The 10,979-nt window shown below is 47.8% G+C and overlaps 1 long non-coding RNA gene across 1 annotated transcript; it reads left to right on the top strand.

The window, feature by feature from the left end:
• The first annotated feature begins 4,214 nt into the window (after positions 1–4,214).
• LOC140255089 (uncharacterized) lies at positions 4,215–10,949 on the top strand. Its single transcript, XR_011904380.1, has 3 exons — positions 4,215–4,670; positions 6,819–6,994; positions 10,535–10,949. It is a non-coding gene; the product is annotated as an uncharacterized lncRNA (long non-coding RNA).
• Positions 10,950–10,979: the final 30 nt, after the last annotated feature.

Below are 10,979 nucleotides of genomic sequence, written 5' to 3'. Positions count from 1 at the left end.
TTATCTTGTAAAGATTTTGGTCAAGCCTTGCGTTTGTTTGTTTCCAAATGTCTTTTTAATGAAGTCGTAGAACCGTATCAGATTTTGTACAAGTCAGAATGAAAACAAGATGTATCCATTTTGCCTTTAAAAACAGGGCTGGAAGCAAAGGCAGAGTTTATACAGTTCAGTTCTGTGCCCCTGTGTGGGATCAAATATTTTCGGGATACGGATAAGAAGCCAAGAAATGTTAGCATTCCTTCTGCTTTGTTTTTATCCTCTTCTTCACTCTGCAATCTCCCTTTTCACAGCGCTTTGCTACTGCCCATTCAGTGCCCTCTGCTGCCTCCATATTTCAGCTGCCCTGAATTGGAATGGCACAATTAATTACAGACCTGCACAGGAGCATCCCATCCCCTGGCCCTGCTGCAAGGTGCCTTCCTGCAGCTTTCCCCTGCTCCCCAGCCTAGGACAGCCCACATCCTGCCATGACCTTCTTGTGTCTTGTCCTTCACTCCCTTCCTAACCAAACCTCGGAAGTAATATGTGGCAATGCTGGAGAAAATCTTTTCAGTCTGATTAGCTGTTTTAACCAAACCCACGCCGTTGCTGCTATTGGAGCTGGCCAACAATGGCAATTTAATGAAATCCAAACATTTTGGGAAAACGTATCGATTTCACCTACAGTTTCAACAGGAAATTATGGAAACATTTCCATCCCGTATAGTCAAAATGTTTCCTTCTGACTATTGCATCGGCTGCTTTCCTACCACAAATATTGCATGCAGAGCAGTCGATGGTCAGATCTGTATCTGATGTGTTTCAATAGAAAAGTCAAACCAAACCAAACAAGCACACACAAAACCATTTTGGCTTCACTGGTAATTTGCTCTCATTTGTACTTGGAAAAAGAAAGACTCATGTTCCAATGGTTGCTTCCCTCAAGACAAATGCTTTAGAGAAAGCTTTTTTTCTAACTTTAATGTTCAAAAGTGTCAAGGAAATCTGAGTCATTTGCCTGCTTTGAATTGTAAAGAATAAATGGGCTTCTCAATCCCCTGGGTTGTTTCAACATCTCAGCTAGAGGCCTCTATTAATAACCCAGCTAGCTCTAATATGACACTTTCTTGTCCCCGTCGCACAGATGGGAAAGCAGCCTGGTGGTGATCCCCCAGTGTCACAAGCAATGGAGATGGGGACAGAGCCCAGTCCTTTTCCCATTGCCCACCCAGCCTCAAGTGAAGCTAAATTGGATATTGGGAGGAATTTGTTCACAGAACAGGTGGTCAGGTACTGTAACAGGCTGCCCAGGGAGGTGGTAGAGTCTCCATCCCTAGAGGTGCTTTAGAGATGTATGGCTGTGGCACTGAGTGGTGTGGTTTGGTGATCAGACCCAGCAGACAATTGGATGGTCTTGCTCCTGGTGGCCAGTGAGCAGAGTTAACCTAGTGCCAAGTGAGAGCAAGTAAGATTTTCAGGTTGGCCCTCATTATCGTGTTATTGCAAATGCCTTGGCGTGTCCAATAAAGCCTCGTGTCTGGAGAATTACAGCGTCCAATGAAGTCATACTTTAAAGTCCCCTGCCTGCAAGGGCTTGTGCTTTAGCTCACTTGTCATGTTATATCCATGCTGGATGCCCAGTGATGCGCAGTGAGCTATGAGTCAGCCCAGCATAGCGTAGTCCCCTCACCAAAAGCTCTTTTCTTTCTTATGCTGGTAGATAACGCAGTTGGATTGTATGGGTAGATTCCCCCAGAAGAATGGTTATTCCTGGGCAGGGGTAGAATCTCATTTTAAGTTTCTCCAGATGAGATTATCTGCATAGCAGAAGGTACTTGTGTGTCAGGATAAAAGCATCCATATGGGACTTTATCCAGAAGATGGAGAACTCATATCCTAAATCCATTTAACTGATCCGTATGGACATATACCCAGTGTAGGGATGACATCTTATGCTCCCGTACACCAAATGAAACCATCTGCATTCGAAGAACATTGTCTTCTGATTCCTCTCCCTGTTGCTGGTTGCTTATATCTTTTGAATTAACAGTGATTTCCTACTTGGCAGCTTTGTTGGACCAATATTTGATTCCTGTGGTGTAACCGTCAGCTGATTTAGATGTAGATCTTGGTCTTCTCAAGGCTATGGATAGACTTCTCAAAGCTGACTGTCCCAGCAGCCCATCAGTCCTTGGTCTGTGGCACCCAGGTAAGCGGGAATATGGGAAGTATCATTGGAAACTGAGTAGGCAGGATAACAGCTCACGAGTAGCAACAAGGATTTAATGGATTCTGGTTAATGCTGTACTCATGGTACACTGGCAAAAACTCAGCATCTTGGTTAAGCTTTTCAAGCTGCATGGCTTTCATCCGAAGGAAACCCAGCTGGAATTTCATGTTGTTAGGACTGTGGGCTCTTTTGCTGTTTGCTCCCAAGGGAAAATGGAACTCTCCAAAACAGTTTCCTGCAGAAAAATTCCAAGTCTGCAGAAACTGCATTTGTCTACCAGAAAGAGCTATTTCAGTGGGGAACTTCTGGCCTGCTCTGAAGCTCAGTTATTTAGGGCCGAGCTTATGTAGAGATGTCAGCTATGTAGCCAACTATTAGCTAAGTTAGCCGTAGAACTTGATCTCTCACATATTTATCTTTATAGTAAAGCATGCACCAGAGGCTGGATAAAGCCTATTTAAATAGCAGAGGGTGTACAGATGCTTATGAGACATCTCCTAGGTGTGCTGTGGGGCAGGTGGCTGTCTGAGCACACCTCTATGTAGTACAGGTTGCTGTTCATTCCCCCCTGAGTCCCCTAACAATGACCTCAATGTAGCTATTCCTATGCCTGTACATCACCTCATCTGTGTGAGGCAGTGCCATTAACTTTGTCACGCTAAGGCAAATTTACAACGAGAAGCAACAATAAGAAAATACTCCTACAAGAAATGGCGTGAGGTCCACACAGGGCACGCCATCCATAAATCCCAGGCAGCTCCATGCACAACGCTGATGGGCCATTCCCACCAACTGGGAAAGACTGGTTTGTTGGCTGGGGAAGGATCGATGGCTTTGGTGCACGGCAGTCTCCAGCTAGAAGAAGAGCCAGATAAAAGCTCCCATCCAAGGCGATGCCAGCCAGATGCAGGGCACCTTGATGGAGCACATTGTTGGGTTTACCCTTGACTCAAGGAAGGAGATCCCAGTTCAGAAGCTTCTTATGGCTAAAAAGTAACCCTGTGCCAAAACCTGAGAACATCATCTGTGCTTTCCATAGAAGTATCAGAGCCAGCTCTCTTAGCAAGTCTGGGTCGGGTGCCAAGAAGGCTCTGCTAAAGGAAGCCCAACAGCTCATGAATGATCTGTTTAAACAACAAATAAGTGAAATGCCCGCCCTGGCATACAGAACTGCTAGCTTTCCAGTCCTTTCCAAGGCTGCTGCTGCATAAATATCCCAAGCACACAGCTCTGCATCATGTTTCCAAACTCTCTTGCTCGCTCTGTGGCGTCCTGGGGTCTGGACATCCATTCAGGCATCTCTGTCTCTCTTTCAGATCCAGGCTTTGGCTCTGCTGGCCAACCCACTTCTGTGGATTTTCGCCTTCCTGCTAGAATTATGCTTCTCTTGGAGCTCTCCAGGTGTGTAAAAAAACCCATTCTAGGAAACCCCTTCCTTAAGTGGTTTCGAGGGACCCATGGCATTCTCGAGGCATTTGACATTCCCTTGGCTGTGGTGTGCTCCATGTTGCTCTTCTCATGGTCCTCAGTGTTCCCAAAGAGACAGCCCGGGTCAAAACTACCCCTGGTGTAATTTTACAGGTACCCTTTTTTTTTTCCTTGATACTGCATATGGAAGGCAGCTGTCAATTAGCAGCTGAAAAAATAGCCTGCAGTGCTAATGAGAGCAAATCTAATAGAGACCTCTTCCAAATTGTTTCCATTCATTTTTCAGGGCTTTTAATTGCTGTCATATTAGAAGGAGGCCAGAAGGAAAACACGAGGGAAAAGCTCCATTCAGAGGTAAGTTCCTCTCTGCCAGGACTGGCTCGGAGGCAGCCTTCTTCCCCGAGTTTCATTTACAGGAGCTTCTCAACTCTTTTCCAAAGCTGCATTTAGCCCTGGGTCCTGGCCAGCTCCTGCAATCTCATTTTCCTGGCAGTGAGGATGGGAAGAGGGCCCTTGGTTTTGTACCAAGCGCTGCAGCTTTACCAAAGGCTGGGGACAGTTGCTACCTCCCAGCCACCCGCTGTGCTGTATTGTGGCCCTTTTATTTTGGAAGGAATGTAGTTAAACAGGGGATATTAGCTACTGGAAAAGCAACAGCAAAATGCACAGTGTTTCTAAATTCTTACCCAATAATGTCTAATTGTTCTGTTGGTAAGATGAGGTGTCTTGGCCCCACAGCATTAGGCACTGCAGACAGAAAGCAAGAGGAAAGCAAGGTGTAAGGGAAACTATTGATCACAGCCTGAGCAATTAACCATCTGAGGCAAGTGATGCTTCAGCTTCAGGAGCACAGGTGAAGGTAATTCAGCTGTGCTCTTGGAAGGGGTGGAGCTTGACTCACCTCTCCTAGATCCCATTTAAGGGCTGACCACCATTAAGGTAGCATCTCTTTGTGGAGGCTGCTGCTTCGTGGAGTTTTTGTGGTGAGCTTCAACCTTGATGAGCATCCATCTCGACTGCATCCTCAGCACTGGTGAGTCTTTTCTTATATACCCTCTGGCTATCCATTCACTTTGTAATTGCAACTATACACTTGTGTTATTCCACCTATACCTTAGGCAACAAATGAAGCACAGTGAGGGCAATACAAATGAGAAAGCTAAGTGATTTGTGAAACTACTGTGTATAATCTCTGCATATATGCATACTTACAAGTTACCCACTTCAGGCCATGCATATACCCCAGAGCTGTTTGGAATTAGGATATTAAAGGCCCAAAAAGCACCTTCTCTTCGCTTTGCTGTGATGCTTGGCCCACCAGCATAGCTGCAGATAGGAGATAATGCACCAAGCGTGCCTTTAATAACCTCAGGACAGTAGCAGCTTTGCAAAACAAACTTTACCCAGCTGCACCCACCTGGACAGCAGCCCACCCAGCTGCATCCCACGCTGGCCTCTCCTGGACCCAGCCTCATGGATCTGGGCCAGATCAGGACAACCCAGCCATGACCCTGATGTGGGGACCTGGGGAGTGGGGCAGAGAGGATGATGATGCTCGGCGCAGCCAAGGGTCATAGCATGCAGCCTTGGACATCTGGTCTGTGTGTTTCTGCTTGGCTGCCAAGCTCAAGCACAAAAGGAGAAGGGAAGACAAAAGCAAACGAGCCCCCATCCGTGACCCCGATGCTTCCCAGAACCACCGTTACCCCCTTCTTTGCCCTCTCTGGAACCTTTTCCAGTGTCCACACACTGCTGACTCTCAGTGCAGGTGTGAAACATCCCTCTGGAACTCCTGCAATTATTTCATCACAGATCCTCCCAAGACGAAGCCCTTTATCCCCCCAGATTCCTGGAATACCAAACACTTGGAATGACCTGGAGCATTCCCCTCATCCATCCATCTATCTGTCCCGCACTGAGCTCTCCCAGACCATCTGCAAGGTCGTGATCCCCAGCACTGCTGAAAGCACGTGTATGTGTGTGTGCATGGGAGATGATGGGTCCAGGCAGTCTGAGCGCCAAGCCGGCCATCTGCTTCACAGAATGCCGCATGTGCTCGCTGTTTTTAAAAGGGAATGGAGCAAAACAACCCCTTGTGAGATAACAGTTTGCAAAGTCCTCCAAAGTCAGCCCTGAAGAGCTGCAGCTCTCTGGTTGCTGGGACAGCAGTAAATGAGGCAGAAAGCTGCACAGCTGGACACCCAGAACGGGTCTGTTTGCAGCTTTCCAGTGGTGCAGGGCAGACATAGCCCAGGATGGGAAGGAAGGACTTTATGCCAAAAGGAAGCAGTAGATAAAACTTTAGGGACAGGGACCAAGTTGTCACAATGTCCACAGCTGCTCTTCATCCAGACCCAGTCTTCCCTAACACCTTCACTCCCAGTGCCTTTATTAGGTGGCATAACCCATTGCTTGCTGACACCCTGAGCATGTCTCAGCTGTGACCAGCTCCCTGTAGCAGCCCTTCCATGACAGCTCTTCCATTCTGGAAGGCTGCTATCGTGCCCCTCTGCCTGCTGTCCTGGCCCAGACTAAACACAGCCATCTCTTGTAGATCACAGCTTCTCAGCCCCTTGTCACCCTCGATGATTGTCTCTGGATCATCTCCAAGTTGTCTTCATCTGTGTGTTTTTGCACACTGAGAGGAAGCATGTGCCTTCTTCAGCTGGGCTCCTGGCAGGCTTCCTTGGACCATGACCATCCCATGGCCAGTGCAAGCCAGACATTCCTGAGACGTCAGCAGCCTGACACAAGGCAATGCAATGGGACAGTGACTGGGAGAGGCAGGAGCAATGGTGCTTTTTCATTTCTACACAAGCACACACCCACTTTCTCACTTTCCCTCTGGGACATTTCCAGTCTATGTCTGAATCAGCCCTGGGCTTGGACTGAAATTAACGCAGCCCAATGGTCAGCTGCAGACTGAGCTCGTAAGGACTTCATAATTTGCTGGCAAACCTGGAGGAACAGGCAACTGTGCTGGAAACAAATGAGGCACCCCTAGTCCCCTGCAGAAAGAGGGGGAGGCAGATGGGTTGTGAGGCATGGTGAGGGTGGGCTGAGCTACCCCTTGGCTGTGGTTTGGGGCATTACCAGGTCTCAGGTGCACAGTTGCCACCACCCATGCATGACCTTCTCCAGGAGGCTTCTGCCCCACTCTTATTTCTTTCTGTTTTGACAGACTTCCTTCCTCTGCCTTTTAAGACCATCCTCTGAGCTCTGATATCTGCTCAGGATCAGCCTCAGGTATTTTCAGAGGTGATTGAGAAGACTGTGAGAAGAGCTGCCAGCGGCTTAAGCCTTTGGCAAAAAATACGGTGTGTTGGAGAGATGCCTGCAAGGGGAGCAGGGCTCAAGGTGAGATGACTGTGCTGTGATCTCAGGCACACAGTGTCCATCCCTCCACCCATTCTCCGAGCTGACACCTCCACAGGTGTTAAAGATATCAGCTGGCCACCCTCCTGCTGGTGTTTTTCCATCTGCCTGCTCTTGACAGCTCGTATTTTTCAAGCTGCAGGATGGGTGTGCAGAGCAATAGGGCAGTGTCTGAGGATGGAGACAGGAGTGCAGTGAGAGCTGAGTAACCCACAGCTCAGGGAGCACGTAAGCAACTGTTTACAAGGATGAATAGTGATAGGATAAGGGAAATGGTTTTAAACTAAGGCAGGGGAGGTTTAGGTTGGATATGAAGAGGAAGTTTTTCACTCTTAGGGTAGTGATGCACTGGAACAGGTTGCCCAAGAAGGCTGCAGATGCCCCATCCCTGCAGGCATTCAAAGCCAGGCTGGATGTGGCTCTGGGCAGCCTGGTCTGGTGGTTGGTGATCCTGCGCGCAGCAGGGAGTTGGAACTGGATGATCATTGTGGTCCTTTTCAACCCAGGCCATTCTGTGATTCTATGATTCTATTCTATGAGCCACACAGTGCTGAGATTTTGGGGTGCCTGCCTCTCAGTGGGATGCATTAGGACCACTGCAAGGCCCCTGCTGCACCCATGGGTCTGCACAATGCTCAGCTAGGAGCCAGACATGGGCTAGTAGGTGACAGCTGCAGTTGGGAGAAGAAACACAGCGAGCCCTCCAGGTTTATGTCAGTGAATCAGGACAACAAAGTGATTGCTTCCAAGCAACCTGCAATTGGAAATACTTTCTGTGCCTTTGTTGCTCAACAGCATACCAGCATTCTCCAGGGGGAATGGTTTTGTTTCTGTGATCTGTGTGTATCAACAGCTTTGCTGCTGTTGTTGATCCTGGGGGTTTTGGTCCGAAAGCAATGAAAGCACCAATTATGCCACAGATGAAGGTCTGGTCTCACCTGCTCCATGGGTGTGAAGTGGCACAACAAGCTGCTGGCTTGTTGGTTCTTTTAGAGACAGCTCTATTAACGAAGGAGTGGGGGAAATGATAAATGCCACGTGGAGTTAGGCAGGGTGGGTTACTCACAGGCACTGCACGTAGCTGATCTCGAAAATAAATTCCAGCTAAATTCTTTAAAAACCTTAAGGAGGGGGAGAGTGGAGGTGAAACGAGTCAGTCGGCCCTTCAAATGTGCACTCCCAGACCTTCCAGCCTTCATCCAGGAGAAGTGAAGTCAGTCCCGTGCATCCTCTGACATAGTGCAGGATGCAGCAGGTGAGATGTCAGCAGCCAAACCCCATCCCCTGCGTGGACATCCAAAGGCCATCAAAGCACACAAGTTTGGTTTGCAGGGAGTCTTCCAGCCGGCTCCGCTTGGACAGAGGGTAGGACTTCAAAAATCCAGCTCTGGAAATGTGTTTAATCAGGACAAAGCTTAATTAGAGCCGTCTGGAAGGCTTTCTTTCTCCCCCCCCCCCCCCCCTGCAATTCTCTTCTCACGCAAAGCAGAGTTTCAGTCAGTGTGGAGGATTATTAGGAATTCTAGAAACAGGGTGGATGCTGTTGTCAAAAATGCCTTCTTCAAACAAATGCTCCTTTGGGGACTTTGAAGTGGTTGAGCTATTTATTCATTTGACTGTCAATGAAGCACTTTCACAGAAAGCTGCTCTAGAAATGGAGCCTTTCCAGGCGTGGTGGGGTGATGGATTGCTGTTCTGTATGGAAATCAGTTAAAATTTCTCAGCCTTCTATTCAAACGGGAGACTTCTATCACTGGCACAGCAGTTGATCAATTCACCATCGTGCTTTAAACTCAACAACCTCCAGTAACCTAATAAAGATATATCTTAAATATAGATATATATATATTTATGACTGGTTATATGTAATTTAACAAATATATTCCTCCTGTGCCTTCGCCTTACGTTACACAGAGGGCATTTTAACAGTTTGAGTGATGTTGCTTTTATGATGCACAAGTCATTTTACTGAACAGCATGACAGAAGTTTGCTCAGGCAGGAATTTCATTAACTTCAGGGTCCTTGTTGCACTTAGTGGCATTGCTCTTGGCACGCAAGAATAATGGATTCCAGGGCCTGAAATCTCCATTATTTTCCATCCAGTTTATTTAAAAACCATTGGGTGGATTACAAAAGGCTGCTAAACAATGATTGTTTGTTGCTGTGCCTAGAAGTTTGGCATTGCAGGGCTCCCTGAGAACGCTTTGGGGTGCTGCAGAGGGAAATGTATGCTGAAAAACAGCTTCTAATTACCATGTTCTTTATATTTTTGCTCTTAAAGGTTGAATTTTAGCTGCGCCTCTCCCCCTTCTAAACTTTCAGTAGGTGGAAACTGAACTCCAAAGTGCCTTTGGGCACTTGGAGATGTGTCTTCATGGACAAAGCAAGGAGGCTGGCTGCAGTGACATGCAGCTTGTAAAAGCTCCCTGCTGTAGCAGTGTCACTTTCAGGCGTATGGAGCAGCCCAAGACAGCCAACACACACCTACTTGTGCAGCAAGCCTTAGAAAACAGACCCACCTTGTCCAGATCTGCTCCCAGACCATTGCCATCTCAGCGTGTTTATGGGTGAGGGATGAATGGTGCCTTGTCGTGGCCATGTAGCCAGAGCCCACAGCCTGGCTCTGCTCCTCTTGCCAGCCTTTTTATGGGTCCCTGATCCATAGTTAGTGTAAATTAGACAAGACTCCAAAATAAATAGCCTCCTTCTGTGCTCCAGAGCAGGTCGCGCACGTGGGGAATGCCATGTACTGTAAATAAACGGCTAATAAAAGCGCAGTGTTCTGACAGAATAAATAGCTTTGTGGCTTAAATTAAATAGCTAGATCAACAGCCAGCGAGCTATGGGGCTGCTGGGTCCATACCAAAATGCCTTCTTGAGGAGGGCTCCAGCAGGGTCCCATCCTGAGCAGCACTGCTGCTGTGTGACCCACAGCTCCTACTCCTGCCCTCTGGGTAGGACAGATCATAGAATCATAGAACCATAGAATGGCCTGGGTTGAAAAGGACCACAATGCTCATCCAGTTTCAACCCCCTGCTGTGTGCCAGGCTGCCAACCAGCAGACCAGGCTGCCCAGAGCCACATCCAGCCTGGCCTTGAATGCCTGCAGGGATGGGGCATCCACAGCCTCCTTGGGCAACCTGTTCCAGTGCGTCACCACCCTCTGGGTGAAAAACTTCCTCCTAATATCCAACCTAAACCTCCCCTGTCTCAGTTGAAAACCATTCCCCCTTATCCTATCACTATCCATCCTTGTAAACAGCCATTCCCCCTGGTTTCTGCCTTACTTTGGGCACCTTTTTTAGGAAGGATGGAGAAGGATAGTGCAGAAAGCAATCCCCATTGAAAGAATGATGGCATGGCATCCCAAATGCACCAAGGTTTGACAGGCATGATAATGTACCAATGTGGCAAAACATAGGCTGCTATGGAGAAAGCCACTCACAGCGATAGTGGCATTCAAAGAAGGTGGAAATGGTTTGGTAATAATTTGCTAACATTATGCTTTCTTTTCATTCAGCTTTCACTGTATGGGATCATTAAATGAACGCCACAGGAACTCTGGAGGTGGTAAGAAATCAGAGCAGCCGGGAGAGCTGAAACAACTGCAAGGGCAAGAAAAATATTTTGCAAAGGAAACTTGACTGAACTCTTCCACAGAAGACAAAGGGGGTGAAAAGGAGCAACTTTCTGTTTCATTTTGAATGGATATTTTTCCGCTTGCTTTGCTTTCCTGAAGACAAAAAAAAAAAACCAACAAAACCCACATCAGCTGCTTTCATCAGAAGGTAATTCTGCTTGAAATGCCTGGCAGATGAAGCAAGGCTTTCATTGCTCGGCTCTCCCCGCTGGGGCTGGGTTGGGTCACCTTTTCTAACGTGGGTGCTGGGATGGAGATGGCTGGTTTTTCACAGACGTTGGTATTGGGATGTCCTTGAGGCCTGGCCCTTTTTGCTGGGCTTGTG

The sequence above is a fragment of the Excalfactoria chinensis genome, chromosome 7, assembly GCF_039878825.1.
Source record: "Excalfactoria chinensis isolate bCotChi1 chromosome 7, bCotChi1.hap2, whole genome shotgun sequence".
Lineage (NCBI taxonomy): Eukaryota > Metazoa > Chordata > Aves > Galliformes > Phasianidae > Excalfactoria > Excalfactoria chinensis.
The sequence above is the reverse complement of the archived record's forward strand: the minus strand, read 5'-3'. Positions and strand labels throughout refer to the sequence as shown.